This window comes from Nelumbo nucifera, chromosome 8, assembly GCF_055504915.1.
Source record: "Nelumbo nucifera cultivar China Antique chromosome 8, China Antique-T2T, whole genome shotgun sequence".
Lineage (NCBI taxonomy): Eukaryota > Viridiplantae > Streptophyta > Magnoliopsida > Proteales > Nelumbonaceae > Nelumbo > Nelumbo nucifera.
In genome coordinates this window covers 50,859,721-50,887,228 of record NC_142656.1, presented here as the reverse complement: position 1 = coordinate 50,887,228, position 27,508 = coordinate 50,859,721, and the positions used below count along the sequence as shown (strand labels likewise).

The window sequence follows — 27,508 nt, the reverse complement described above, 5'->3', positions numbered from 1 at the left end:
GTGATCTTAGCAACTGCATAGAAAGTTTCATCAAAATCTACACCATAAGTTTGAGTATACCTTTTAGCAACTACGCAAGCTTTTAGTCTATCGATTGTATCGTCAGGGTTTTTTTTTATAATTGAGAATTAATTTTATTAAACAAGAAGAATGAAGATTTACAAGCATCCCTTGGAGAGGCACAAGATGCAGCCTCCCCTAAGCATTATAAGTGATCAGAAATAAAGATTACAAAGCTTCCCAAAATAACTGATCTCTAGAGGACCCCTGTTTAGCAAGAAAATCAGCCAAGGCGTTTGCCTCCCTACCCACCCACAGGAATCTGCATACTATGTGTTTTGTTAAGCATTTCACTTTTTTATGAGATCTTTATAACTCCAAACAACTGAGTTTGGATTTGACAACCAACCCACTATCACTTTAGAATCTCCTTCAATTAGAAAGTTCTCCACTCCTAATTGTTTGGCAATCTGGATCCCTTGTACTGCGGCCATTCGCTCAGCTCTTGTGGAATCCCCTATCCCCACCGGGCCTGAAAATAAGGAGATGATGTTGCCATTCTCATTCCTCAGGACTCCTATGCCAGACGATTCTGGATTACCTTGACTACTTCCGTCAAAATTCAATTTAATAACCCCTTCCGATGGAGTTACCTAGCCTGTTGCAGTTCCGTTTTTCCTAACCGGAGTGTGTACAATTGCAGCCCAATTCCTCCAAATGTTGTCAAAGGAGAAAGAGTTGAAAGAAGCCAAGGATTTCAGCCAATGAATAGCATTAGTTAAAATACAGTCCTTCACTGTTGTAAAGGATCTCTCCTTATCTTGGAAAAATTCTTGTGTTCCTTTCTTCTCAAATTGTGGAAAAAGTGGCTGCTTTGAAACATCTCCGCATATTGCTTCCTCTTTTTGTTGGGCAAGCAAAGGTAGATGGAGAAAACAATAATTTTAACTCCGGAGGCAAATTCCACCTACAACCAAACAAAACAAACATCCATCCCAAAGAGCTGCAGCAAAGGAACAAGAAACCAGTAAATGGTAACAGTCCTCACTATGACATTTGCACAAAACACACCGGTTTGGGGATATACACAAGAAAGGATTTTTCTTTTGTAAGTTCTCCAAAGTATTGATCTTACCAAGGTACACTTCCAGGAAAAAAAACAACAATTTTGGGAGAAACATGCTTAGTCCATACTTCTTTCACAAAGAAAGACTCGGTGGATGTACTAGAACAAAGGGTTTTGAAAGAGGAAGCAAGAGTGAAGGTACCTTTTGGATTAGGGGCCCACACCCTTCTATCAGCAATAGAGGGGTCCAAACAAACATTGTCTAAAATGGAAAGAAGTTTAGTGACACAAACAAGCTCATCATCCCTTAAGCCCCTACGAAAACCGAAGTCCCAATTCAAAGATAGAGGTAAGACCGGAGGTCTGTTAGAGGTTGATTACCCACCCAAATGTCTTCCCAAAAAAGAACCAAATTCCCCAAGCAAGTGTCATACCTTACAAACTAGAGGAATTTGGGGAGGATGCCATGTATTGCCTTCCATGGTGTTGTTTGGGTAGCCCGATGAGATACTCCAACATCCCAACTAGAAGCAGAACAGCCATGAATGCTAACTACCACCCTGTGCCACAAACTTTCTCTATCTAGGCGCCATCTCCACAACCACTTTCCCAATAACTTCATTTTTAAGGACCAAATTCCCTAAACCCAAATCCCCTGCCTCTTTACTCCAACAAACTATTCCCCAATTAACCAAATGATCCCTTTTCTCTCCCCTGGTACCCAAAGAAAATCTCTCATCAACTTTTCTAATTTCCTAGCCTCCCTAGAGGGGATCCTAAACACAAAAAGAAAATACACTAGAAGGTTGGCAAGTGTAGCCTTAATCAAAGTTACCCTTCCTCCTAGAATTATATAGTTCTTTTTCCAAGCTGCCAACCTTTTTTTCACATTTCTCAATCATTGGATACAAATATTTGATTTCCCTAGGATTCCCACCCAAAGGTAAGCCTAGGTAGGTCAAGGGCCACGAAGATAATAGAGCATTCCAAGTGAAATGCAATAGCCTCAACTTCATTGTCAGCCAAATTGACCCCGGCTACACAACTCTGTTCAAATTTGATCTTTAAATTGGAAACACTCTCAAAGCCTATTCTTAAACCCTTAAGGTTTCTCACATTCCTCAACTCGCTTCCTTGACAAAAAATGATAATATCATCTACAAACTGAAAATGGATCACTAAAACCCTATTCCTTCCAATCTTCCAACCACCTATTACCCCCCCCCCCCCCCCCCCCCCCCCCCCCCCCCCCCCCCCTTCCTTGTTTTCCTTTAAGATTAATCAACTAAGCACATCTGCCATGGTGCCAACAAAGTAAAAAGAAAAGGAGAGAGAGGGCCACCTTGTCTCAAGCCCCTGTAGGCTAGAAAGAGATCCTTTACCACTCCATTCACTAGCATAGAGTAATGAACCGAAGTAAGGCATCCCAACATCCACAAGCACCATCTTTCCCCAAACCACACATCCTAAGCACCTTTAAGAGGAAACTCCAATCCACCATATCATATGCCTTCTCAAGGTCTAGTTTGCAAGCAAAGCCCCTGAGCAAGGATTCTTGTGCCAAGCTGATTCCTGTTGAAGTGAAAATTGAGTCTTTTGAAATTGTGGCATTGGCATCTTGGACATGTATCGTTTGGTTCTATAAAACTTTTGTTTTCTAATTTGTATTAGTTTGTGTCAAATTTGAGTCCTCAATGTGAAGTCTATCATCTATCAAAACAATGTAAAAACACATATTTTGCTAGTAATAGAAGGAAGTAATATTGCTTTTCATTTCATACATTCTAATGTTTGGGGTCCATATTCTATTCAATGCATGAGAGGATACAAGTACTTTGTTCTCCTCATTGATGATAATTCTTTGTACACTTGATACCTAATAAACAGCAGGGATTATGTTCCTTCAATTGTTCAAAGTTTCTTTCATATGTGGAAGCACAATTTGAGAAGATCAAAATAATAAAATCTAACAATGCAAACGAATACTTTGAAAAACATCTACAAGCCTTCCTTGAAGAGAGGGGAGTAATTCATCAAAGCTCGTTAGTCATACTCTCCAACAAAATGTTGTTGAGCAGGAAAATAGACATGTGACTGAAGTTGCTAGAGGCTTGCTGTTCCAAAACAAATGCTTTTTTTATCAATAACAGAACCGTTTCATTAAAAAAATTAGGAATAAGTACAAAGGCGAAGGGAGGTAAACTCTCTTAACTCACCCCTAGAAAAATAAAAATGAAAATTACAAGAAAACCCAAAATAGTTGGTCCTTTCCCACCCCTTGTTTGGCAAGTGCATCTGCAAATGAATTACCACACCTCTTAACCCACTACAATCTCGTTTCTATACCCTGAGTCAGCCACTTAAAGAGTTTTTGCTCATTAAGATAAGGTCACATACCACCACTTTTGAATCTCCTTCAATGTTCAATTTGTTAATATTTAATTCCTTGGCCCTTGTTGCACCCTCCACCACAGCCATAACCTCAGCTCGGAGTGAGTCCCCAACTCCAATCAGACCTGAGAACAGAGCAGTGACTACACCTTCCTCTATCCTGAAAACTCCAATCCTTGAATGCCCAGGGTTGCCTTCACTACTGCCATCAAAATTCAACTTAATGAAACCTGAGCATGGCAAAGTCCATAAAGGAAGAGAGACACTTGTTAAGCAAAACCATTATGGGAATATCATCAAATAAGTCCATTGATTTTAACCAATGAACCACCCTGGCAGTGATCACCTCAATAATCACCCCTCTATTTCTCTCCTTTTCTGCAAAGATTCTTTGATTTCTTTACTCCTATACTATCCAACAAACTATAGCTCTTGTGCATCTTCATAGCATTCTTTCCCTTCACTTTGTCCAACTATTAGCAAAAGAGTCGGATGCTTTGCATGTTTGGTGGGGGTCCACCTATAACCAAACAAAAAGAGAAACCAATTCCAAATAAACAAAACAAAGGGACAGGAGATCAATAAGTGATGACAGGACTCACCAATAGCCTTATAGAGAATGCACCAATTACGAGATAGGCACCAAAAAGGCTTCTTTTCTTTGAAGTAAATCATAAGTATTCATTCTTTCCAAGAAAATCTCCTAATAGATAGCCCCAACCCTTGGAGAAACCGATTTACCCCAAACTTCCTTAACAGGAAATGGTTGCCCAAGGCTATCAAAAGGTTGAATTAAGGCTTTGAAAAAAGAGGCACGAGAGAAAGAACCAAAAGGAGAGAGGATCCAAATCCAAGAGTCCAGTTTAGAAGGATTTAAGAAAACCTTTTGTAGAATTTGTATCTATGCCAAGACATTGTCCAACTCCAAATATCTAAGGCCCCGCTTAAACCCCAAATCCCATTCTACCTCAAGACCCAATCCCAAAGAAGACAAGAATGTGGATATAGGCTCATTTTTATAGTTGATAAGGAAGGAAATTGGTTTTTTAATGGTGAATTCCCCACCCAAACATGTTCCCAAAACTTGACCAGGTTTCTAGAATAGATTATACCTGACAAAAGGTAGAAAGGAAGGACAGCATGGATGGACTTCCAAGGTGCCACATTGGTGTCTCAAGTAAATAGTCCTGCACCCTAGCCCATGAATGCATAAGATCACCATTGTCCATATTTTATCTCTACCCATCGACAATCTCCACAACCATTTCCCCCTCTTCTAAATGTTTCCAACTCCTAAACCACCAAAACTCCCCCTCCTACTTACTACTTCCCATCTAACATTATGGTCCTTTCTTTCCTCCCCAAGTTCCAACAAAAAATCTCTTGTTATCTTCTCTAGACTTCTACAGACCCTAACTAACATCTCGAACACCGAAAGGAAGTAGACAGGCAAATTCACCAAAGTTGACTTGATTAGAACAATTTTGCCACCCAAAGAAAGATAGTTTCCCTTCTAAAAAGCATTTTTCCAAAAGCATATTCCAACTCGGTTCTAGGGAGATGTAGTTAAAACGACCATGTACCTTATTAATAAGCTTCCTTCAAGGACTCTTCATCTTTAATCTCCTCATCAACAACTCTGGTTGCACTTGCTTTGTTCATGATATGAGTCACTCGTGACTTGAGTTTGATCTCAAGTCTATTAAATGTGTCTTTCTTAGTTATTGTTCTATTCAAAAGGGCTTTAAGTGTTTTGATCCTCATTCCGGTAGGAGATATTAGTGTTTTAAAAGTGCAAGGTGCAAAAAAAAGCACAAGGGCCATTTTGTGCCCAAGGCGCAAGGCATGTGCCGTTTTGAAACAAGGCGACCAAATGCTAAAAAATTCAAAAATTAAAAAAAAATGCAAAATATTAAAAATATTAAACACAATATTTATTAAAAATATAAACTTAAATTTAAAATATAAGTTTTAAAAAAATTTAGTATCTCAAATTAAAATACATAAACATAACATGTAAAACAAATTTAAAACAAAAAATTAAAAATAAAATCAAGCATAACATATAAACCATATTCAAGCATGTAATCTCTTAATCTCTTTATTTTCTTCCCCAATTACATTACTTCAAATAGCTAATGTGATGTTAAACATTATGCATTCCTAATTCTACGAGCCACCTTTGTACCAAGCCCCTCGAGGCAAGCCCAAGCAAGTCCATATCAGGGTCTTAAATTCTTAATTCCTATAAAAAAAGGTTTTATAACTTCAAGTGTCTTTTAAAAATATCTTTTATTAGGATGAATGAATGAGCAACATTAGCAAATATATGGGTTTTTCAGAGCTTTGGTGGGCAATTGAAGCATAAAAAAACAAAAGAAATGGGCTTGGTCGAGGTCCAAGAGTAGAGTCCCTAGCCCAACTGCTATGAATTAGAAAGCAAAAAAAAATGAACAATTTTTCAAAAGGATCACTCCCGGGATGAAGCGCACGCTTTTGGAAAGTGTTCTACGTGGCGTGGGACCTAAGCAAGGTTCATACCCTAAAATACGCCTGCCTGTGTGCTTAAGCACACCTTTTAAATCATTAGGAGATATGTTTCCAAAGATGTCACCTTCCTTAAGTCCACTCCTTTCTTTCAATCATCTCGTCCTTCTCTTCAAGGAGGAAAGTGTCAGTGAAGATCAAACTCCTTTTTGTTTACTCATTCCATCTACTTGCAATGGTAATATTCATGCACCATCTCCTCCTCTTGTGTATCAACCTCGGTCTTGGCAATAGTGCTTCATCAAACGAAGGAAGAGGGTAAGGTTACTCCTGAAAATATAAGTCTACCATCATTTAATAACCCAGACTCAAATAATCCTAAACTTGAAACCTTTGTTGATTTTGAGCCCCCTGTTCCTGAACCTAGTTTCTTGAATTCTAACCTTGATCTTCCTATTTCTATTCGTAAGGGTTAAAGGAAATGTATTATCTTATTACTAATTATGTTTCTTATGATGCCCTTTTACCATCCTACTATGCTTGCATCTCTACCATTTTTTCTATGTCCATTCCCCATAGTGTTATAGAGGTGATATAGTCACCTTAGTGAAAGGATTAGACTTAGCAAAAAGTTGACCCAACCATGAACCTAACCCAGCTCAACCCGAAAAAATAGGGTTAGGGTCTCATAATTAGGTATCTGAATTTAAGAATGACCCAACCCAACCCAACCTGGAAAAAATCGGGTTGGCTTGGGTCATGGGTCTACCTGTTGACCCAATTGTCAAGTCTAATTGGGACTATTTATGTATTGTTAGAAGTTTCCACTCTTTAATTTACTATTTAGTCTTTACTCTTTATCATTTACTCTTTGAATTGTTTAATGTTCAATTTTTTTATTTTATGTTTAGAATTTTAAGGTTAATTCCTTTAATTCTGGCATTTTTTGTGTATTTTTTCTTTATTTATTAAAACTGCGATTCTTTATTTTTTAAAACTGCAGTTATTTTTAGGGATGACCCAAATTGACCTGTGGGTCAACCCTACCCTGAACATTTAGGGTTAGGATCTAGAATTTACCGACCCAACCAAAAATTCAACCTGATCCGAAATCAACCCTAAGAGTCTTGACCCAATGCAAACCCGACCCACCAAACCCAATTGTCAGGTCTAGGAAGGATGCTATGAACCAAGAGATGGAGGCCCTTGTAAAGAACTAGACATGGGAAATAGTTTCCCTTCCTAAGGAGTTCCTATGGGATGCAAATGGGTATACACTATTAAACACAGGCTTGATGGCTCAATTGAGAGATACAAGGCTCAATTAGTGGCAAAAAGATATACCCAAACCTATGGCACTAATTATCAGGAGACCTTTACACCTATAGCAAAATGAACTCCATTAGAGTAATTCATTTGCCACAAATTTATTATGGCCCTTGTATCAAACGGATGTGAGGAATGCTATTCTCAATGGTGACCTTTTCAAGAAGAGGTTTATATAGACCTTTCTCCTAGTGTGAGCTTTCCTAACAGTGAAGGGAAAGTATGTCATTTAAAGAAACCTCTCTATGGCCTAAAGCAATCTCTTAGAGCTTGGATTGATAGATTCAGAAAAGTTGTAGGTGAAGGTTGGGTTCACATAATCTCAAGCTCATCATACTTCATTTATTAAAGTTAGTTGCCACTACCTTCATATCTGCATCAGATTCCCTCAATCTTCCTTCCCACTCCAGCTTACTGATTGAAGAAGCTCTTGCTCTGGCATTTGCCATTCTATGAAAAAAGTGAGTGTTTTTGTCCCCCTCTTTTAACCAAACCACTTTAACTCTTTGCCTCCACTTGATTTCTTCTTTCACAACCAATTTATCATAATTAATTTTTGTCTGAAATCTCTTCAATCTACTTTACTCTGATAAAGAGCCTACCTCTTCTGTAGAATCAATTTCCTCAATAATACTCAATAAAGCTCACTTTTCAGTTTCTGAATTCAAATTATTCTCCATTTTCCAGATTTTTAATCTCTCTTTAATGGCACCAAGTTTTTATGCCAAAATGAAAGAGCTAGTGCCATCCACCTACTAGTTTTTCCAGACAGTCTTCAACAAGGGGGTAATAGGACAGATTTGCACCCACTTTCTTTATATGTTTGCAAAATAAAGACTGCAAGCTAAATGTTTTATATTACTTATATTACATATTTGCAATATATTAACTTAATCATGAGATTGCATCAACATCATAAATTTAGGGAATATTTTTATTTGGTTGATTGCATCAACTAGAGAGGCCAAAACAACTAGTAGCCTCCTCACTATATTGATAACATTGACAAATTGAAAGAAGACTTACCTAGGATCAGTTCAATCCTTTATTTGATGTTGAATATTGCTCTTGATGGCTTTTCTTCTAAGCATTTGGTGGAAAATGGAAATTACTAACTCCACTAAGAAAACATGTACTAGGAGACTAGAAATAATCTCAAATATAGAGAAAGAAGGAATACTAAGAATTGCTTGCAAGGTCTCTAGAATCACCCTAGGTATTTCAAAATCATTGACTAAAAGTCGCATAGTAGAAATCATCTCGTAAGTTCATCATTGAAATTTATTGCAACTTTACAAATATAGACTATCTGAAGTCAGACAAACTCCTTCCTAAACTAAGAAAACTCAAAATCATGATTATGCAACTTATACTCTAAAACAAAGAACTAAATAACTCCTAAACTACTTAAACAATGACTGTAAAATTTTAAACACAACTAAGCTATGACTACAAAAATTAGACTACTAGGCTAGACCCCACATACAATCTGAAAAAATGACTAAAATACCGTTACTTCCTTTTTCCTTTTTCCTTTTTCCTTTTCCCTCAAAAATACCCTTACTGCCTAAAAGTAAAACTACAAAAATATAGAAAATTTTCAAAAAAAAACACATGTGACCATTTGACTCAAGTATTATTCAAGTTCCTACTTTTCATTTTCCAAATCTAGTTAACCAATGGGATGAACCTTCTAGCTTGCCTAATTCCTTCTCTGTCACATGGTAAAGAACAACCAAATTTGAATAGCTAGTATACAAGGGAAAGGACCCAATACAAGTGCAAAATTGGATCTTACAAACTTAGATTGTTATAGAAGTCCAACATGCATAAAATAGTAGATACACAGATTTTGAACCTGCACAAACATTAAAAAAATATTTGCATGCACCAGTGAACTTCAAAAAGCAAGCAATACGGATTTTTGTATGAATTTTTATATGAATTCTTACCACATGTTTCATCAATATATTGTAGACATCTTCATGAAACCACAATCTACTACGTTTTCCAGGCTCCTTGGGGGATTCATTGCGAACAATTTCTCTGCCCATGTCTCGTAGTAAATCATGCATCCTCAGCTCATTCTCTTTATTAATTGTTAGAAGAGATTTACGAACAAGAATACTAATTCCATTTTCTGAAGAGAAATCACAACCATCTAGTATTTTAGTGACATAGTCCTTGTCCATCCCAACAAAGAAGCATGCAATATCAAGGAAAATATCCTTCTCTTGATCATCCAGTCCATCAAAACTTATTTTAAGTTTTTTCTGAATTTGATTGCGAGGAATTCTTTTTAGTTTCTCCAAAGCACTTCTCCATACAGGTATGCTCCTTTTGTCAAATAGAAAGGATCCTAAAACCTCAATAGCTAAAGGAAGTCCTCCAGCATAACCTGCTATACAACTTGAAAGCTCCACATAATCTTCTAGTGGATGGTCTTTTCTGAAGGCATGCCAACAAAAGAGTTCAATAGATTCATCATGACTCAGTTCCTTCACCTTGTATTTCTCATCCACTTGAAGTACATTTAGCAAATGCTCATCCCTAGTGGTTATGATGATTCTACTTCCCACACCAAAACAATTGCGATTTCTAGCTAATGCATTTAATTGGATGTGTTGATTCACATCATCAAGAACAATGAGAACCCTTTTATTGTGGAGTCTTCCTTTGATTAAGTTGATCCCTTCCTCAATATTTCTTATCTCCAAATCTTCTTCCATTAGGATATTAAAAAGAAGTTGTACTTGTAAATGAACTAACCCATTAGGTTTTTTGGAATTTTCTCTAACATTTGCAAGAAAACTGCTACCATCAAATTTACGAAAGATTAGATTATAGACAGCCTTTGCAATTGTTGTTTTACCTATTCCGCCCATACCAAAGATTCCTATAATGCGAACATCATGAGATTGGATGTTCAACAATGAAGTCATGTCATTTACACGGGAATCCAATCCAACTGGGTAAGTAGCAACATCCAGTAAGGTTTTACTTAACTTAGCCAAGACCTCTTCGACAATTATTTTGATGAACTTTGGTTGATGCCTGCAAATTATGATAACAAAATGACCCCATAAGCATGAAACAAGTTGAGAGGATATATACATACAGAGAGAGAGAGAGAATCATGGTTATTGTTAGTCAAATATGAGCACACTAAAGTTAAAAATTGGAACCTAACCATAACTGAAGAAATTACAAAGCTCAGCACTGTTTTATTATACCATCCACATATATTTAAAATTTATATGCAATTTAAAAAATTGGCATAAGCTCCAATTCCATTCATTTGAATTGCTCATCCCATGATATTAGAATTATTATCTTTAACACTTTTCTTATAATAAAAGAAAATTCATTAAAATTAAAAAAGAGAATACAGAAGAGAGGTAACAAGATATCACCCACAAAAAGGGAACATCAACTTCACACCAACAAACACCACTAAAACATACAAAAAGAAAAACTCCAACCAAACAAGAGAAACCCTTCCACAGGGCACCAACCTCCAACACCTACTTGACTCTAACAAAACAAAACACAAAATAGAACCCACAACTACTCCTCTCCCTTAAACACTGTTAGGTTGAAGGGTTTTATGTATTGATGGTTCGGCTGATAAGTTTTCTTATTAGTCTGTATTTGTGTTTAAGTTGTTATGTACTGGGCCTGTGTTAATGAGCCTAAGTTTATTTGCTGTTTTAAGTAGTCTGGGTGTCTCATCACTAATCAGGGGCATTCCAGACATTTCCTGTAACATTGTACTGTAATCTAATATAAATGATAGTACTGTCGACTGGGTCATTCAGTTCGACATTCTCAGCACCTCTTGGTCTCCTTCTCTCTTCTACTACTTCGGCTACAACATTTCAGCTTTCATGGTATCAGAGCATTGAGCACTTTCCTGGTTACAGCCGACGCCATCTCTTCTCTCTTGCTGTCTTTCTTTCTTTTTTTTATCTTGGTTGCTGCGGTGAAACCCTAGGGTTGCAGGAGAACAATACAAGGTTCGAACCTAGGGTTTCCCTTGGTTGTAGGGCGCAAGGGAAGTAAGACCCAGAAGTTGATGTCCTACTAGACTGTTTCTAGTAGTTAGTAGCCATTCGGCTGCTAAGGGAGGTCTGTATAGGACAGACCTAGTTTGAGGACTGATTTCAGCAGTCCTAGTATTGGCCGTAGGGGGAGAAACAATCTCTACAGTTGCAGTAATCGAAGCCCAAGAGAAATCTGCATAGTGCAGTGGTAGAGAGCTCTCAGTTTCAGGTCGGTTTCCTGCTCACAGTACACCTTATTTGCTGCTGTAACTGAACTACTTCAGAGCTGTGTCAGTCTCGGCAAGTCTGAAACAGTGTTGTGGGCTGTCAGAACCTTCTTCAATACTGCAACTAGTCTTTTTTCAGCACTGTTATCATTTCGGCTAGTCTCAAACAGTGTTATCTACACAGTATCTGCAGCCAAGATGTCTTCAATATCCGGAGAGGTCTCCTCTAGAGATAACAGACCTGGTGGGAAGTCTTCAAATCTAGAAAACCCAAATCTGCACAGATTGCAGATTACAAGTGTGTTGTTGGATGAATACAACTTTAGGGAGTGGTCCGTTTCTGCAATGCTTTTTATTACTTCCCGTGATCTCACAGGCTACTTAGATGGGAATAAGAAGGAACCTGAAGTTGGCAGTGCGGAGTATGCAGTATGGCGCAAGGAGAATGCCACAGTTATGTCCTGGTTGCTTGCCTCTATGACTCCACGTGTTGCCAGGACTGTTCAACACTTTACCACAGCAGCCAAGATTTGGGAAAATGTGTCTAAAACCTATGGACAGAAGAAAAATAATACTAGAATCTACAGATTGAATCAAGACATTGCTGCCTTAAGGCAAGGGGATATGACAGTTGCAACATACTTTGCAACTCTGGAAGGACTTTGGGAAGAATTTGACCATCACTTGATTTTGGACTGGGAAAATGCCAGGGACAAGGAGAGACATGATAAGCAGATTGAAGAGAGCAGAGCCTTTAAGTTCTTGGCTGGCCTGGACCCAGTGTATGAGAGCATAAGGTCACAAATTCTAGGAAGAGATGAACTGCCCAAGTTACACCATGTATATTATCTGGTAAGGAATTAAGAAGTGAGGAGAAAGGAGATGCAAGTTGACTCTCAGATTCAACCAGCTGAACAACTTGGAGAACATTCAGCCCTGATTTCTACTAAGGGAAACAGACATCCAGACAAGAAGCATCTTAAGTGCACCCATTGTGGGGGTGAAAGACATGTAAAAGAAAAGTGTTAGGTCCTGTACCCACACCTGAAGCCAGCTGCATTGAGAAAGGACAAGAAGCAACAGAAGGGTCATGCGGCAAGTGGGAACCTTGTCACTAGTAACAATGGTGACAACTCACAGAGTATACCAACAGTGACTTCTTCTCCCATGGGGCAGGTTACTGATTCCTCTGGAGCCGGTGCCTTGGGCTTCACTGCTAGTGAGGTAGAGGTCCTTAGCCAGGCTTTAGCCCGTCTAAGGAGTAATTCTTTTGCTTCCTCCTCTCTTGCCAGATCAGGTATAGTCTTTGCCTTTAGTGCAACTAGTTCTATTGACTCTACTTCTTGGATTATTGATTCCGGTGCAACTGACCACATGACACATATATCCTCCTTATTCTCTTCATATCAATTGTTGTCTGGTTAGGATAAAATGGGAGTTGTTGACGGGTCTTTCTCCACCATCTCTGGAAAAGGGGCGGTTGACCTAAGCAAGGACCTCTCTCTTAAATCAGTCCTGCATATTCCCAGTCTCACCTCAAATCTTTTGTCTGTTTCAAAACTTACCAAAAATTTGAACTTTACTATAACCTTTTTTCCTACTCATTGTGTCTTTCAGGACAAATTGACGAGGAGAACGATTGGGAGTGGTCATGAGTATGGAGGCCTCTACTATTTTGATGCAGACATCTGTTCAGCCTTACAAGCATCTGCTGCTAGTAGTCCAGAGAGTGTGGAGTCAATACCTAGGTTGCATCTGTGCATGCTAGGCTAGGTCATTTACCTTTCTCTTCATTAGAAATGTTGTTTCCCAAATTGTTTAAGGGCATTTCAAGTCAGAGTTTAGTCTGTGAAGTATGTCAAATGTCAAAACAATGTAGAATTGTTTATCCAATTTCCAGTAATGAAATTCGAGCTCCTTTTGATTTGGTTCATTCCGATGTTTGGGGCCCTGGATCTATTGTTTCTATTGATGGCTTTCGTTACTTTATCAGTTTTTTCTTGACCACTACTCTCGATGCACATGGATCTATCTGTTAAAAGGACGAGATAAAGTACCACGGATAACTATGGCATTTTGCAAAATGATTGAAACACAATTTAATAAGAAGATTAAGCAATTCCGGTCAAATAATGTTGTTGAATATTTTGAAAAATCCTTGAACTTATTCATGGAAGATGCTAGCATGTTACATCAATCATCCTGTGCTAATACCCCTCAACAGAATGGGGTTGCTGAGCGCAAGAATAGACATCTATTGGAGATAGCTCGAGCCTTACTATTCCAGCACAAGGTTCCCAAGCAATACTGGTCTCAAGTTGTTCTTATTGCATCATATCTGATAAATCGGATGCCATCTAAGGTATTGGGTATGAAAACCCCTTTCTCTGTTCTGTGTCCTACTCTTCCAGACTTTCCTCTTCCTCCACGGGTCTTTGGCTGTATATGTTTCATACATGTGAAGGATCCAAAGAAGACCAAGCTGGATCCTAGGGCTACGAAAGGAATATTTTTGGGGTATTCTCCTACACAAAAGGGTTACAAGTGTTATGATCCTGTCTCCAAGAGAAAGTATGTCACCAGAGATGTGGTCTTTTTTGAGTTCTCAACCCTATTTTCAGTCTTCTCAGAATCCTCTTCAGGGGGAGACTAGTGGGATGGAAGAGGATTCTCATTCCCCCTCCTTTTTTGTTTCCCTATCTGCCTCGGGCCTTCCATCCTCTTCTTCTACTCCTAGTTGTGCCAGCCCGGGTCAACCTAGTGAGGCTCCCACTGTGCCAGTTACCTCTCCTGATACTGCAGATGTCCCTGAAGGCTCCAGTAGACAATAGAAAGAGATACGAATCACCTACAATAGAAGAAAAAAGGGCCCTCAAACTCATGACAGCAACCAGTTGGACTCGGATCAATCTGTCTCTGCAATCCAAGGTAATTCTGACACACATACTTCTGATTTGGATCTTCCTATTACTCTCCGTAAGCCTATCCGTTCTTGTACCACTCAGCATCCCATTGCTGATTTTGTTTCTTACTCACATTTATCTCCAGCCTATCACTCCTTTGTGTTTGCTCTTTCCTCCGTACAAGTTCCTTCTAGGTACTTAGAGGTTGTGTCTAATCCAAGGTGGAAAGAAGCTATGAATGAAGAAATGAAAGTCCTAATGAAAGCAAGAACTTGGGAATTAGTGGATCTACCAGAGGGGAAGAGCACTGTTGAGTGCAAGTGGGTGTTTACTGTAAAGCATAGGGAGGACGGGTCCATTGAAAGGTACAAGGCCAGGCTTGTGGCAAAGGGGTTTACTCAAAAAGAAGGGATTGACTACAAAGAAACATTTGCCCCAGTTGCAAAGCTCAACACAATTCAGGTTCTATTGTCATTAGCAACAAATTTTTCATGGGAACTTCATCAGTTGGATGTGAAGAATGCCTTTCTAAATGGTGACCTTCATGAAGAGGTATTTATAGAACCTCCACCAGGCTATGACTTTGATAGAAAGGTGTGTAAACTGAGGAAAGCATTATATGGTTTAAAGCAGTCTCCTCGTGCATGGTTTGAGAGGCTTTGTGGGGCCATGAAGAAAGTATGGTACACTTAGAGTGGTGCAGACCATACCTTATTCATAAGGAGACAGGATAGCAAACTTACAGCACTCATTGTTTATGTGGATGATATGGTGATTACCGGGAATGACTTGGAAGAGATCAAAAGACTGAAGGAGTTTTTAGCTTCTGAATTTGATATCAAAGATTTGGGCCATTTGAGATATTTTCCCGGGATTGAAGTTGCTAGGTCAAGAGAGGGGATCTACATATGTCAGCGGAAGTATGTTCTTGACCTCCTAGAGGAGACAGGCATGATAGGGTGTAGACCAGCAGATACCCCAATAGAACAGAATCATGGCCTATAGGAATCAGTAGGGGAGGACTATTGTGATAGAGAGAGAGACCAAAAATTGGTAGGGAAGCTGATATATTTATCTCTCACTCGACCAGATATTGCTTATGTTGTGCATGTTGTCAGCCAGTTCATGCACTCACCAAAGATCCCTCGTATGAAAGCAGTTGAAAGGATTCTCAGGTACTTGAAAACTTTCCCAAAAAAGGGAATTCTATTCAGGAAAAACAATAAAATTGAAATTGAAGCTTATACTGATGCAGATTGGGTCGGTTCTGTTGGGGACAGGAAATCAACTTCAAGGTATTGTACATTTGTGGGAGGGAACCTGGTTACATGGCGCAGTAAGATGCAGAATGTTGTTGCTAGATCAAGTACAGAAGCTGAATATCGAGCTATGGCTCACAGGGTTGTTGAACTCCTATGGCTCAGGACTCTTCTTAATGAACTTGGCATTAAAGCTAAGGGTCCTCTCAGACTGTATTGTGACAACAAGGCAGTCATCAACATTGCAAATAACCCTGTGCAACATGATAGGACAAAACATATTGAGATTGATCGACGTTTTGTTAGAGAGAGAATAGTCTCGGGAGAACTCTGCATTCCTTATACTCCATCTGAGATGCAAATTGCAGATGTACTGACTAAAGGGTTGGCTGCAGCAAAATTCGTGGACCTTCTTGGCAAGCTAAACATGATTGACATCCATGCTTAGCTTGAGGGGGAGTGTTAGGTTGAAGGGTTTTATGTATTGATGGTTCAGCTGATAAGTTTTCTTATTAGTCTGTATTTGTGTTTAAGTTGTTATGTACTGGGCCTGTGTTAATGGGCCTAAGTTTATTTGTTGTTTTAAGTAGTCTGGGTGTCCCATCACTAATCAGGGGCATTCCAGACATTTCCTGTAACATTGTACTATAATCTAATATAAATGATAATACTGTCAACTGGGTCATTCAGTTCGACATTCTCAGCACCTCTTGGTCTCCTTCTCTCTTCTACTACTTCGGCTACAACATTTCAGCTTTCAAACACTTCCTGCTCCTCATCAATGATCCCATCCCAAATCTCTTCACCTTCCCCTACAGCCCTACTGCAATCTTTCTCAAGTTCTCCTCCCTCTTTCTTCGCTCCAACTTATCAATGGCTTTCCCAGCAAGTGTTTCACCAACTAAAAAGAACAGACTGAGCTTTTTGCCCACTTCCTAATTTTTTTCAACAATTTCCTCGATTTCCAATCATCCTTCTTTCTTCCCTACTTCATCTATGATCTAACCAACCACATTCCTTGTATTGTCATTCCAATCCTCCTCTCTATTTTTATCTTGATATAGATGAACAAAATTAGATTTAGTTGTAAATCTAGGGTTTGTAGAATAAGACAAGAGAGGAGAAAAAAAAGAAGAATGTGTCAAAGAGGGGCGTGTGTGTGTGTTCTACTATTCACACCCCCAAAAATGCTCTTTATATTTTGAAAGAAAAAATTACAAGAAAATCCATACTTGGATCCCAAATACAAAAGGATGAGAAAAGACTAAAACACCCTTGCCTAAACATTCTCAACACTCCCCCTCAAGCTGAGCATATATGTCAATCATGCCCATCTTGACAAGGCTCTTAGCAAACTTTGGATGGTAAACACCTTTAGTGTGGCAATCATCTAGTTTGACTTCTGATCTTAACAAAAGGAAGGCAAATCTCTTCGGTAGCAACTTTTTCTCTAATAAAGTTTCTATCCAGCTCAATATGCTTTGTATGATCATGTTGAACAAGATCGTGAGCAATATTTATAGCTGCTTGATTGTCAAAATATAGTCTCATTGGGGTATCTGCTTGAATGCCCATCTCAATCAATAACATCTTCAACTAGAGTAGTTCAAGCACTCCATGAACCATTGCCTTGTACTTTGCCTCAACACTAGAATGAGCAACTACATATTGTTTCTTACTTCTCCATGAAACCACATTGCCTCCAACTAAGGCACAATAACCAGATGTAGATCTTCTATTATCAATGGACCCTACCCAATCAACATTTCTATAAACCTCAATCTTTAGATGGCCATGATTGGAATATGTTAAGCAAGAGAAGAGAGGAGGAAGAGAGGAAGAGAGAAGAGAAGAGAGGATAGACGAGAGGACTGAATGCCTCAAAAGAATGCTTCAAGCGAGTGAAGCGGTTGTTATTTATACTATAATGGTCGTACAACATAAAGTATGGAAAAAATTACAGAAATACCCCTGCGGTACTAAACCTGTGTACAACAACATCTGTCAACACTCCCCCTCAAGTTTGGGCATAGATATCAATCATGTCCAACTTGTCACAAAGATCATGATGTCTGGAATAGTTTAGCCCTTTCAGAGCTGACATAGGGAGTACATACTTCGCCTGTGATGACTTTCTCTCTGATGAAATGCTTGTCAACTTCGATGTGCTTTGTTCTGTCATGTAGTATCAGGTTAGCAGCAATACTTATAGCTGCTTTGTTATCACAGAATAGAGTTATGGGTTTGTCCACTGGGAAACCCAACTCACTCAACAGATTCTTTATCCACATACCTTCAGCTACTTCGTGGGCCATTGCACAGTATTCAGCTTCAGCACTGGATCTAGCCACCACAGTTTGCTTTTTACTCCTCCAAGTAGCAAGGTTCCCTCCTACAAAGGTGCAGTAACCACTAGTAGACTTTCTGTCACTTTGAGATCCAGCCCAATCCGCATCTGTATAAACTTCAACTCTCAAATGCCCGTGCCTTTGAAATAACAAGCCAACACCAGGAAACTTCTTAAGATATCGTAGTATCCTCTTTGATGCTTTAAGATGAGTAGACCTAGGTGCATGCATGAACTGACTGAGGACACCAACAGCATATGCGATGTTTGGACAGGTCATAGAAAGATATAACAATCTCCCTACAAGACTCTGAAATTGTTTCACATCATTAAGAGGTTCACCCTGGTTGTCACTTAATTTATGGTTGGGGTCAATGGAAGAGTCAGCTGGCTTAACCCCCATCTTTCTAGTGTCCTGAAACAAATCTAAGACATATTTCCTTTGGGAGATAAAGATACTTCTTTTTGATCAAGCAACTTCAATTCCAATGAAGTATTTGGCAGGTCCTAGATCCTTCACTTCAAACTGAGTGGCAATGAAACCCTTCAACCTTTGAATTTCATCCTGCCAATCACCAATAACAATTATGTCATCCACATATACTATTAAGGTAACCATTTTACCTTCTCCCCTTTTTACAAACAGTGTGTGATCTGATTGACATTGCTTGTATCCCTTTTGCTGAACCGCAGCATGGAATCTGCTGAGCCAAGCTCTTGGTGATTGCTTCAGCCCATATAAAGACTTCTTTAACTTGCACACTTTCTGTTCATTGCCTTGAGCCAAAAAACCGGGGCGTTGAACCATATAAACTTCCTCTTCAAGGTCATCATTCAAGAAAGCATTCTTGATGTCAAGCTGATGTATATCCCAATTCAAATTAGTAGCAAGAGAGAAAAGAACTCTAATAGAGTTCATCTTGGAAACAGGGGCAAAAGTTTATGCATAATCAAGTCCATATACTTGAGTAAACCCCTTTGCCACTAAATGAGCTTTATACCTCTCCACGGTTCCATCAACCCCATGCTTGACCGTGAACACCCATTTACATCCAACTGGATCCTTTCCCTTAGGAAGATCAACAAGTTCCCACGTGCCATTTTTATGAAGGGCACTAATTTCTTCCTTCATGGCATTTGTACATTCTGGTACTGAAAGAGCTTCTGCCACATTCTTGGGAATAGGGACACTGTCAATGGAGGTAAGGATGGCACGAAATGAGGGTGAAATGTTCTCATAGGAAACAAAGTTGGAAATGGGATGTTTAGTGGTGCACAACTTAACACCTTTCCTGTGGGCAATAGGAAGGTCAAGATCATTAGCAACAGAGGAGTCAAGAACATCATTGGGAGTCAAGTTACCTGAGTGGGTATGATCTTCCCCCGAGGAGTTTGATGGCACTTGAGGTACAGCTTCTGGATTCTCCACAGCTCTTGAATTTGATTGGCCTTTGCGATGACAAGAAAAGACACAGAAAGGTGGAGGATCGGGAAGAGAAGAAGGCTGAACCAATGGCGAAGGATCAGGAAGAGAAGGAAACTGAACCAGTTTCTCCTCATGCCTACACTCCCCCCGAGGAGAAACAGGAAAAAAATGCTCATTTTCAGAAAAAGTAACATCCATGGAGACATAGAATTTCCAAGAAATAGGATCAAAGCAACGATACCCCTTTTGAGTGAAAGAGTAACCAAGAAATATGCACGGGATAGCACGAGAATCCAATTTCCCACGGGTGGGAGACTGATTTTGGACAAAGCACCGACAACCAAATATACGAGGAGGGATAGAAAGAAGAGGGGCCTTAGGGAAGAGAAGTTGATGCGGGGCTTTGTTCTCTAACCAACGAGAGGGCATTCGGTTAATGAGGTATGTAGAACAAAGGACAGCCTCAAACCAAAAACGTTTGGGGACGTTCATATGAAGTAGTAAACCCCGAGCCACTTTAAGGAGGTGTCAGTTCTTCCGTTCAGCCACACCATTTTGTTGTGGTGTGCGGGCACAAGAGCTACGATGAAGTGAGCCATGTGAAGCAAAGAACTCCGTGAGATCACTATGAAAAAACTCTTTGCATTGTCTGACTGGAAAATTTGTATCTCAGTCTGAAATTGGATGAAGACCATCCGCTGAAAGTCTTGGATAATTTTTGGTACTTCCTCCCGGGTTCACATTGGATATACCCAAGTATATCTAGAATAATCATCAATGAAGGTAATGAAGTACTTAAAGCCACTCTCAGAAGGTAAAGTAACAGGGCCCCATACATCAGAATGAACAATGTGAAAAGGAAATTCAGATTTACTATTTTTCTGAAGAAAATGAGTTCTACAACGCTTGCTTAACTGACACGCTTGACAAGAGAAATCAGAAACAGACATTGACTTACACAGTTCTGGGAATACAACTTTCAAGGACTCAAAAGACAAATGACCAAGACGACAATGCCATAAATACACTTTACTCTTTCTGAACCGACTCATAGACTCTGTAACATGAAAACCAGTCGTATTCTCCAACATGTAGAGTCCATCAACCATACGTCCCCTACCAATCGTCCTCCCCAAGGCCAGATCCTAAATCACACAATAAGAAGGGAAAAATGTCACAGAACAGTTTAAGGAATTAGTAAAACTACTAACTAAGAACAAATTCATGGGAAATTTTGGAAAATGAAGAACATCAGGAAGTGTAAGACCAAGAGGAAGAGAGAGAGTTCCTTGACCAGCTATGGAAGTGTATGATCCATCAGCTAGTCTCACCTTGTCTCTTCCAGAAAGAGGGTGGTAGGTTTGAAAGTAAGAGGACATACCAGTCATGTGTTTTGATGCTCCAGAATCAATGATCCATGGAGAGTCAAGGTTGTGAGAAGTAACATGGAAGGTTGTGGCAGGGTTACCTGACGTTGATGCAAATGAGGTTGTGGGAGGAGCATCCGTCTGACGAATTGCTCTACCATAGAGCTCTAGATGGTCACGGAAGGAGTTTACAATATCTTCCCTTGGGTCAGATCCAGAGAGATGTGTTTGAGTCACAGTAGAAATGGGGGGCTAATTCTCCCGAGTAACCATGTTGGTCATGTGGTGTTTCTTTGTACCTTGCTGCCCGGACCTTTTATTCACATATGAGCCTTGCTTCTTAGTCAGATCTTGAGCCCATTTTGGTTTTCCATGGAGATCCCAACAGGTATCTTTGGTGTGTCGAGGTTTCTGACAATTAGTGCACCATAGTTTTTCCTTATCTTCTGTTTCTTTTTTTGGAAATCCCCTCTCCTAGAAGAAGATCCCACACTAGTAGAGACACCCCCTTTTGCTGCCAACACAATTGCATCCCCACCAGTGTTGTTCATCAAGTTCCTTCTACTCTCTTCAGATTGAACAAGAGCATAGACTTCCTGAATTGAAGGAAGATCCTTAGAACTGAGAATTTGTACTCTGATGGACTCATACATAGGATTTAGACCATGCAAGAAGGCAAACACTCTTTGCTGTGAGACAAGCTTCTTGTACAGTTTGGCATCCTCATCACACTTCCAATCAACATTCTGGTAATGGTCCAATTCCTTCCAGACAGAGGTCAAGTCAGAGTAATATACTAATAAACTTCTCTCCCCCTGTCGACAAGTAGATGATGCTGCCTACAGTTGATAGATCTTGGCATAGTGTCGTAGTTCTGAATATGTGGATTTTGCTTGTTCCCAGATCTCATTTGCAGTTTCAGCCCACATGAAGTTCTTTCTTATTTGTGGTTGCATGGAGACCAAGAGCCAAGACATTACCATACTGCTCTCCTGATCCCATCTATCATATTCAGCATTCCCAGAGGGTGGTTCTTTGATTCTTCCATTAATATAGCCTATTTTCCCCCTTGCAGTGATGTATAACTTGATCCCTCTTGACCATTCTAGGTAATTTAATCCATCAAGAGGAACAACAGTCATAGGGAAGGATAGGTCACCACCCCCACTCATTCCATTCAGCATTGTGGAGATTCCAGATGTGGCTGAATCTTCACTATTCATGATTTCAGGTTTAAGAACACACAACACCCAAGGCACATTGCCTCACAGAGCTGCTACAGAAAAGGGATCTTATGTCCTTCAGTCCACAAAAGAAGAAGCACTTGTATTTCAGCATACAACTAGGTACTTCTGACCTACGGTTTCACAGAGAGCCAAGAACAAGCACTGTTGCTGTAGCACTTGAACTAGTCTATATGACCTACAATTTTTGTAGGAATTCAAAGAACAAACATACAAACACTGCAATGCAGTACATAACCAGGTCTGTATGACCTACGGTTTTACAGTTTTCATACAACTCCTTATAGAAAGAAAGACACAAGGTGATAGTTCACCACACACCTAATCGGCTGACACCAACTTCAGGGTAGCCGAACAGTCACTGAGATCAACAATGTAGCTGAACAGCAAGAACAGTCAAGGAAAAAAACTTCAATCCATCAACAATATAGCCGAATAGTAGTGATACACAAGAGGAGAACACCACATTCGGATTTTTAGGGCATCAACAATCCATCGAAGGGTGCAAGAAGAAAAAACAACAAAAAACAGCTTCAGTTGAATACCAGGGCACCCGAACAGCAGATGGACAGTACCTTCTTGAACGCCAGCCTCTCTGCAAACCAGAACCTCCTCTTCGTACATCAGGTGACAGCCTCTCTACAGCCGAGCAATCAAGGAAAACAGCATCTAGGCTGGAATATGAAAAGACTCTGTACCAGAACTCTTTTCTGCGCTAGGAAGCTGAACATTCAGGCCGGCACCTTCTTCCTTCTTGAAGTTGAGCATCAAGGATACAGCTTCTAGGAGATGAAGAGGCAACCTACTCGGCATTGGAGAATGACCTCAACTAATTTGTTTTCAGGCCTGGACGAACTTGCTCTGATACCATGTTGAGCAAGAGAAGAGAGGAGGAAGAGAGGAAGAGAGAAGAGAAGAGAGGATAGGCGAGAGGATTGAATGCCTCAAAAGAATGCTTCAGGCGAGTGAAGCAGTAGTTATTTATACTATACTAATCGTACAACATAAAGTATGGAAAAATTACAGAAATACCCCTACGGTACTAAACCTGTGTACAACAACATCTGTCAACAAAATACAACATCCCTTTACTAGGGCATCCTTTTAGATAGGCTAAAATTCTATTAACTACTTGCATATTAGATGTCCTGGGCCCATGCATATATTAGCTAACTACTCCAACAGTAATAGGATATGTTAGGTCTAGTCAAACAGAAATACAGGAGACAGCCCACCAATCTCTAATATATCCTTCCATCTAGAAGAACTCCTCCAATAGCACTCAACTTGTGGTTGGGATCAATTGGAGTTTCTACAAGCTTACGCCCTAATTTCCTAACTTCATGAAGCAAGTCAAGAACATACTTCCTTTGTGATAGAAAATTTTCCTTCTTGGATCTTACAACTTCAATGCCAAGAAAATATCGGAGATAACCAAGGTCCTTAATCTCAAATTCAGAAGAAAGGAAAGACTTTAACTAAGAGATACATGTGATATCATTGCCTGTCAACAACAATGTCATCAACATATATCTAAATTGTTACTCTACTGTCAACTCTTCTTATGAACAAGGTGTAATCAACTTGAGATTGAGAAAATGCAATCTTTAAGATAGCATTTCTGAACTTGTCAAACCATACTCTAGAGGATTGCTTGAGCCCATAAAAGGACTTCTTTAAGTGGCAAACTTTTCCTTTACTATTAAGAAAGTTGACCCCAAGTGGTAAGTCCATATACACTTCTTCTTGTAAGACCCTATTAAGGAAGGCATTCTTTACATCCATTTGATATAAAGGCCAAGAGTAATAGATAGCAAGAGACGTGATCACATGAATAGAGTTCATTTTAGCGACTAGAGCAAAGGTTTCCAAACAATTAATGCCATAAGTTTCAGTGTATCCTTTGGCTATAAGTCGAGCTTTGTACCTCTCAATGAATCCATCTATCTAGCGCTTAATAGTGTAAACCCACTTACACCCAATAGGAATCTTTTCCTTAGGACAAGGAACAATCTCCCAAGTCTGGTTCTTTATTAGGGCCTCCATCTCTTGGTTTATAGCTTCCCTCCAATGAGGATACAGTATTGCCTCTATAACGTTGCAAGGGATGGAAACAAAAGAGATGGAAAAAATATAGGCACAATAGGAAGGTAAGAGAGCATCATAAGACATAGTTAGTAATAGGATATTTGCTACATGTCCTCTTCCCTTTTTGAATGGCAATAGGGAGATCAAGGTTAAGATCAATAATAGAATTATCAGGAAGTTCAAGATTACCTAAGTTTTGGAGATCATATTGTGATGGGCGTTCTACTTCAAGAGCCACCCTCTTACCGTGTCTGATGAAAAAATGTTACCAGGACCGAGGCCGATACACTAGAGGAGGAGGGGAAAGAATACCATCGTTACAAGGAAGAGAATGAAGTGGAGGAACAGGGACAAGGATAGGAAGGTAGAAAGGAGTCTGATCTTCACTTGCAAGAGAAAACTTAACCATACAACATAGATTAATGGTGATAGAGTGATGGATTTGCACATTAGGAAATAGAAGAGAAATAGGGAAAAACAGATGCCAAGAATTAGGTGGGAAAACTAAAAGGAGAAAAACGAACACATTTTAAAGACAAGTTGATAGCAAAAAGAAAATGGAATTTTAGATGAGAAGACTAATGATATGTGGATTGAAATAGCTAAGTGCATAAAAAAAGTAGTAAAGGAAAAAATTTTAGGAGAATCTAAAGGGATTTTTTTTTTGATAAATGAGAATAGCTTTATTAATTCAAATAAAGAAAGTACAATTAGCCTAGGAGGATGCACGAGGTATTACCTCCCCTGAGGACTGAATCACAAACACTAAACATACACAAGCCTGAAACACAATTACAAAGTAGCCCAAAACAGATCTCCCCTTGGCACTGAAGGGATGAGAGATCCATCCTATGGACGCCCAAAAGATTGCGGAATAAGGGGCGAATTTCAAAAATTTTTCTCTCCCTTCAACTGGGAATCGTATTCCCCATTTAGAAAATCATATTTTCAATGATCAATTCTGAACCATAAACTGAACCAGATCTAAACCAAAAAGAAGTGGGAAGGATTATACCTGATACGGAAAAGTAATATCTCCCAACGAAGGTGTTCACGCCCAAGGAAGGATCCAAAAACTGCTCCCACTGAAGATGGCGCAGTGCAGGTGGAGCAGAATCAGCAGTGTTCTTCTCCAAGAACTCTGTCCTTCGCAAGAATCAACAAGATGGCACGTGAGCACAGCTTCCTTTCAATCCTTTCTCAAAGGACTGATGTCAAGATCCAATCTTGACTTCTCCCACAAGTGGAGATCGAACTGGAAAGCAGGGCGGCAAGAACAGGGAGGTAGCAAGAGAGTATTTGCAGGGAGCAGAATTCTCTCTTCTAGATTTCAGCACCAAAGAAACCTGATGATCTGTGTGTATTGTGTCTCTAAAGGCTGCCGCCCCCTTCTTCTTTTATAGTCTTAAAGGGATCAGCTCCTAATCAGATTAGGAGTTGCTAATCCAAATCATATTTGGTTTAGAAGTCCCTTTAAGTGATAAGGGATAATCCTTATCTTATCTGGAGATCAGATCAGCCATCTCCTAATCTGATTAGGAGGTTTCCAGATCTAAATCTTATTTAGATCTTGGACTCTCTAAGTGGATAGGGTCTAAGCCCAATCCTATTAGCTGATCCACTTCAGATTTCGCCCCTTTATTAACTAAATAAGCAGCCTAGTTCGAAATGGGCTTTAGGCCCATTAAGCTTATGTGCTCACTTAACCCTCTTAACTGCTGCCCAGTTGGGCTTCCTTGTATGGCGTGGGACCCAAGAATTGATCTACACATCAGCCACATGGGTTCGGCCCAGCCTTTGTTACAAGGCCTGGCCGAATACACTGTTAAAGACAGTGCACCCCCTGAAACCCATCAAATGGGCTCTACGGGCCCAACACTTACCCTAAGAGGTCCTTGGGCCAAGCCACCTTGTAACACCCAGGGACTGTGGGCAGATGCAAGATTAGCCCATCAGGTATTAACCTCAATGGTCTTACACTTAACCTCTCAGCCCATAATGATCATACACTGCCCGACAAGAGAGGACCTCTCCCTCGGCTGCAAGGAACAGTATTGCACTCTCCACTTATATGGATCCCGGGAATTAAAACCTTCTTGCAAACAATTTAGAAACCATACATATATACTTTTATATCTTATATAAAATATATTTTGCAAAACAAATCTCAACGGTTGAAATCGGCTGCCGGCAGTCTTGGTTTCCATCAGTGAGAGTGCATCCCCGATCATTACCTTTGTCCGACAAAGGGGCTGATCCTGTCACTATGATCACCCACTCAGATGAATTCTCAGACTGTCCCAACATACCCAGGTTTTGACCCCCGCTAAGGATCTCACTGATTGGTACATCAAAGACAGCCCAATCCAACACCTAGTGTAGTATCATAATCGAGTCTAGGGGTCGGGTGTAACTTTCCAGTTTTGCCCATCAATCTCCAAGGTCCAGGGCAATACTGGAAATCTGGTCCAGTTCAAAGATTCAATTAATCCTACACTGTATGTGCCTAGGGTCTCACCCTGGCAGCTGAGACAGGCCACCCCAACCGACTTGGTGGCACCACAGTGTCAGCCTTGTCAGGATAGGTCTCCCTAGACCGACCCACTGGCTGTGAACATTCTAAACTAACACGAGTCTCATTAAGTGTCCAGTTTAAGGGTATTACACAAAAACATACCAAGGGAACATGAATCAAATATGTATCTTTATTCATTTACAATAAACTCATAAAGTACATCATTCTGATTGAAGCTAAGGGCATACAAAACTGTCTAACAGGCACCCCTTGCTTGGCCAGAGAATCAGCCATTGCATTTGCTAATCTACTAACCCACTAAATCCTGACTGTCATATTTCTTGTCAGCCATTTAACTTTCTTTAACAAATCCCTATAGCCCCAACAAGTTGTTTCTAGACTTGTCAACCATCTCACTACTACCTTGGAATCCCCTTCTGCTATTAAATTGTTCACTCCAAGTTGACTGGCCAGCTGTATACCTTGTACCACTGCTAGTATCTCAGCCCTTATAGAATCACCAACACCCACTGGTCCTGAAAATAAAGACAACATGTTGTTGTCTCTGTCTCTCAGAATCCCTCCTATTCCGGATGGCCTTGGGTTACCTTGGCAGCTACCAACAAAATTCAATTTTACCACTCCATCCAATGGGAGTTTCCATTCAACTTGTGGTTTGCTCTTTATGGAGACTGTAGAAGCCACCGCTGCCCAATTTCTCCTTAAGTCGTCAAAGAGTAATCTGCCAACAAGTGTGAAGATTTCATCCATGAGGCTGTCCTTGTCATTATGCACTCCTTGATTTCAGCAATACTTCTT

General features: G+C 39.8%; 1 pseudogene across 1 annotated transcript in view; it reads right to left on the bottom strand.

The window, feature by feature from the left end:
* The window catches only part of LOC104601537 (TMV resistance protein N-like), a 48,795-nt pseudogene that overhangs the window by 10,886 nt on the left and 10,401 nt on the right, over window positions 1-27,508 (bottom strand). The window contains exon 2 of the transcript XR_016079454.1: window positions 9,223-10,324. The product of XR_016079454.1 is annotated as a TMV resistance protein N-like (transcript). The remainder of the gene's footprint in view (window positions 1-9,222; window positions 10,325-27,508) is intronic.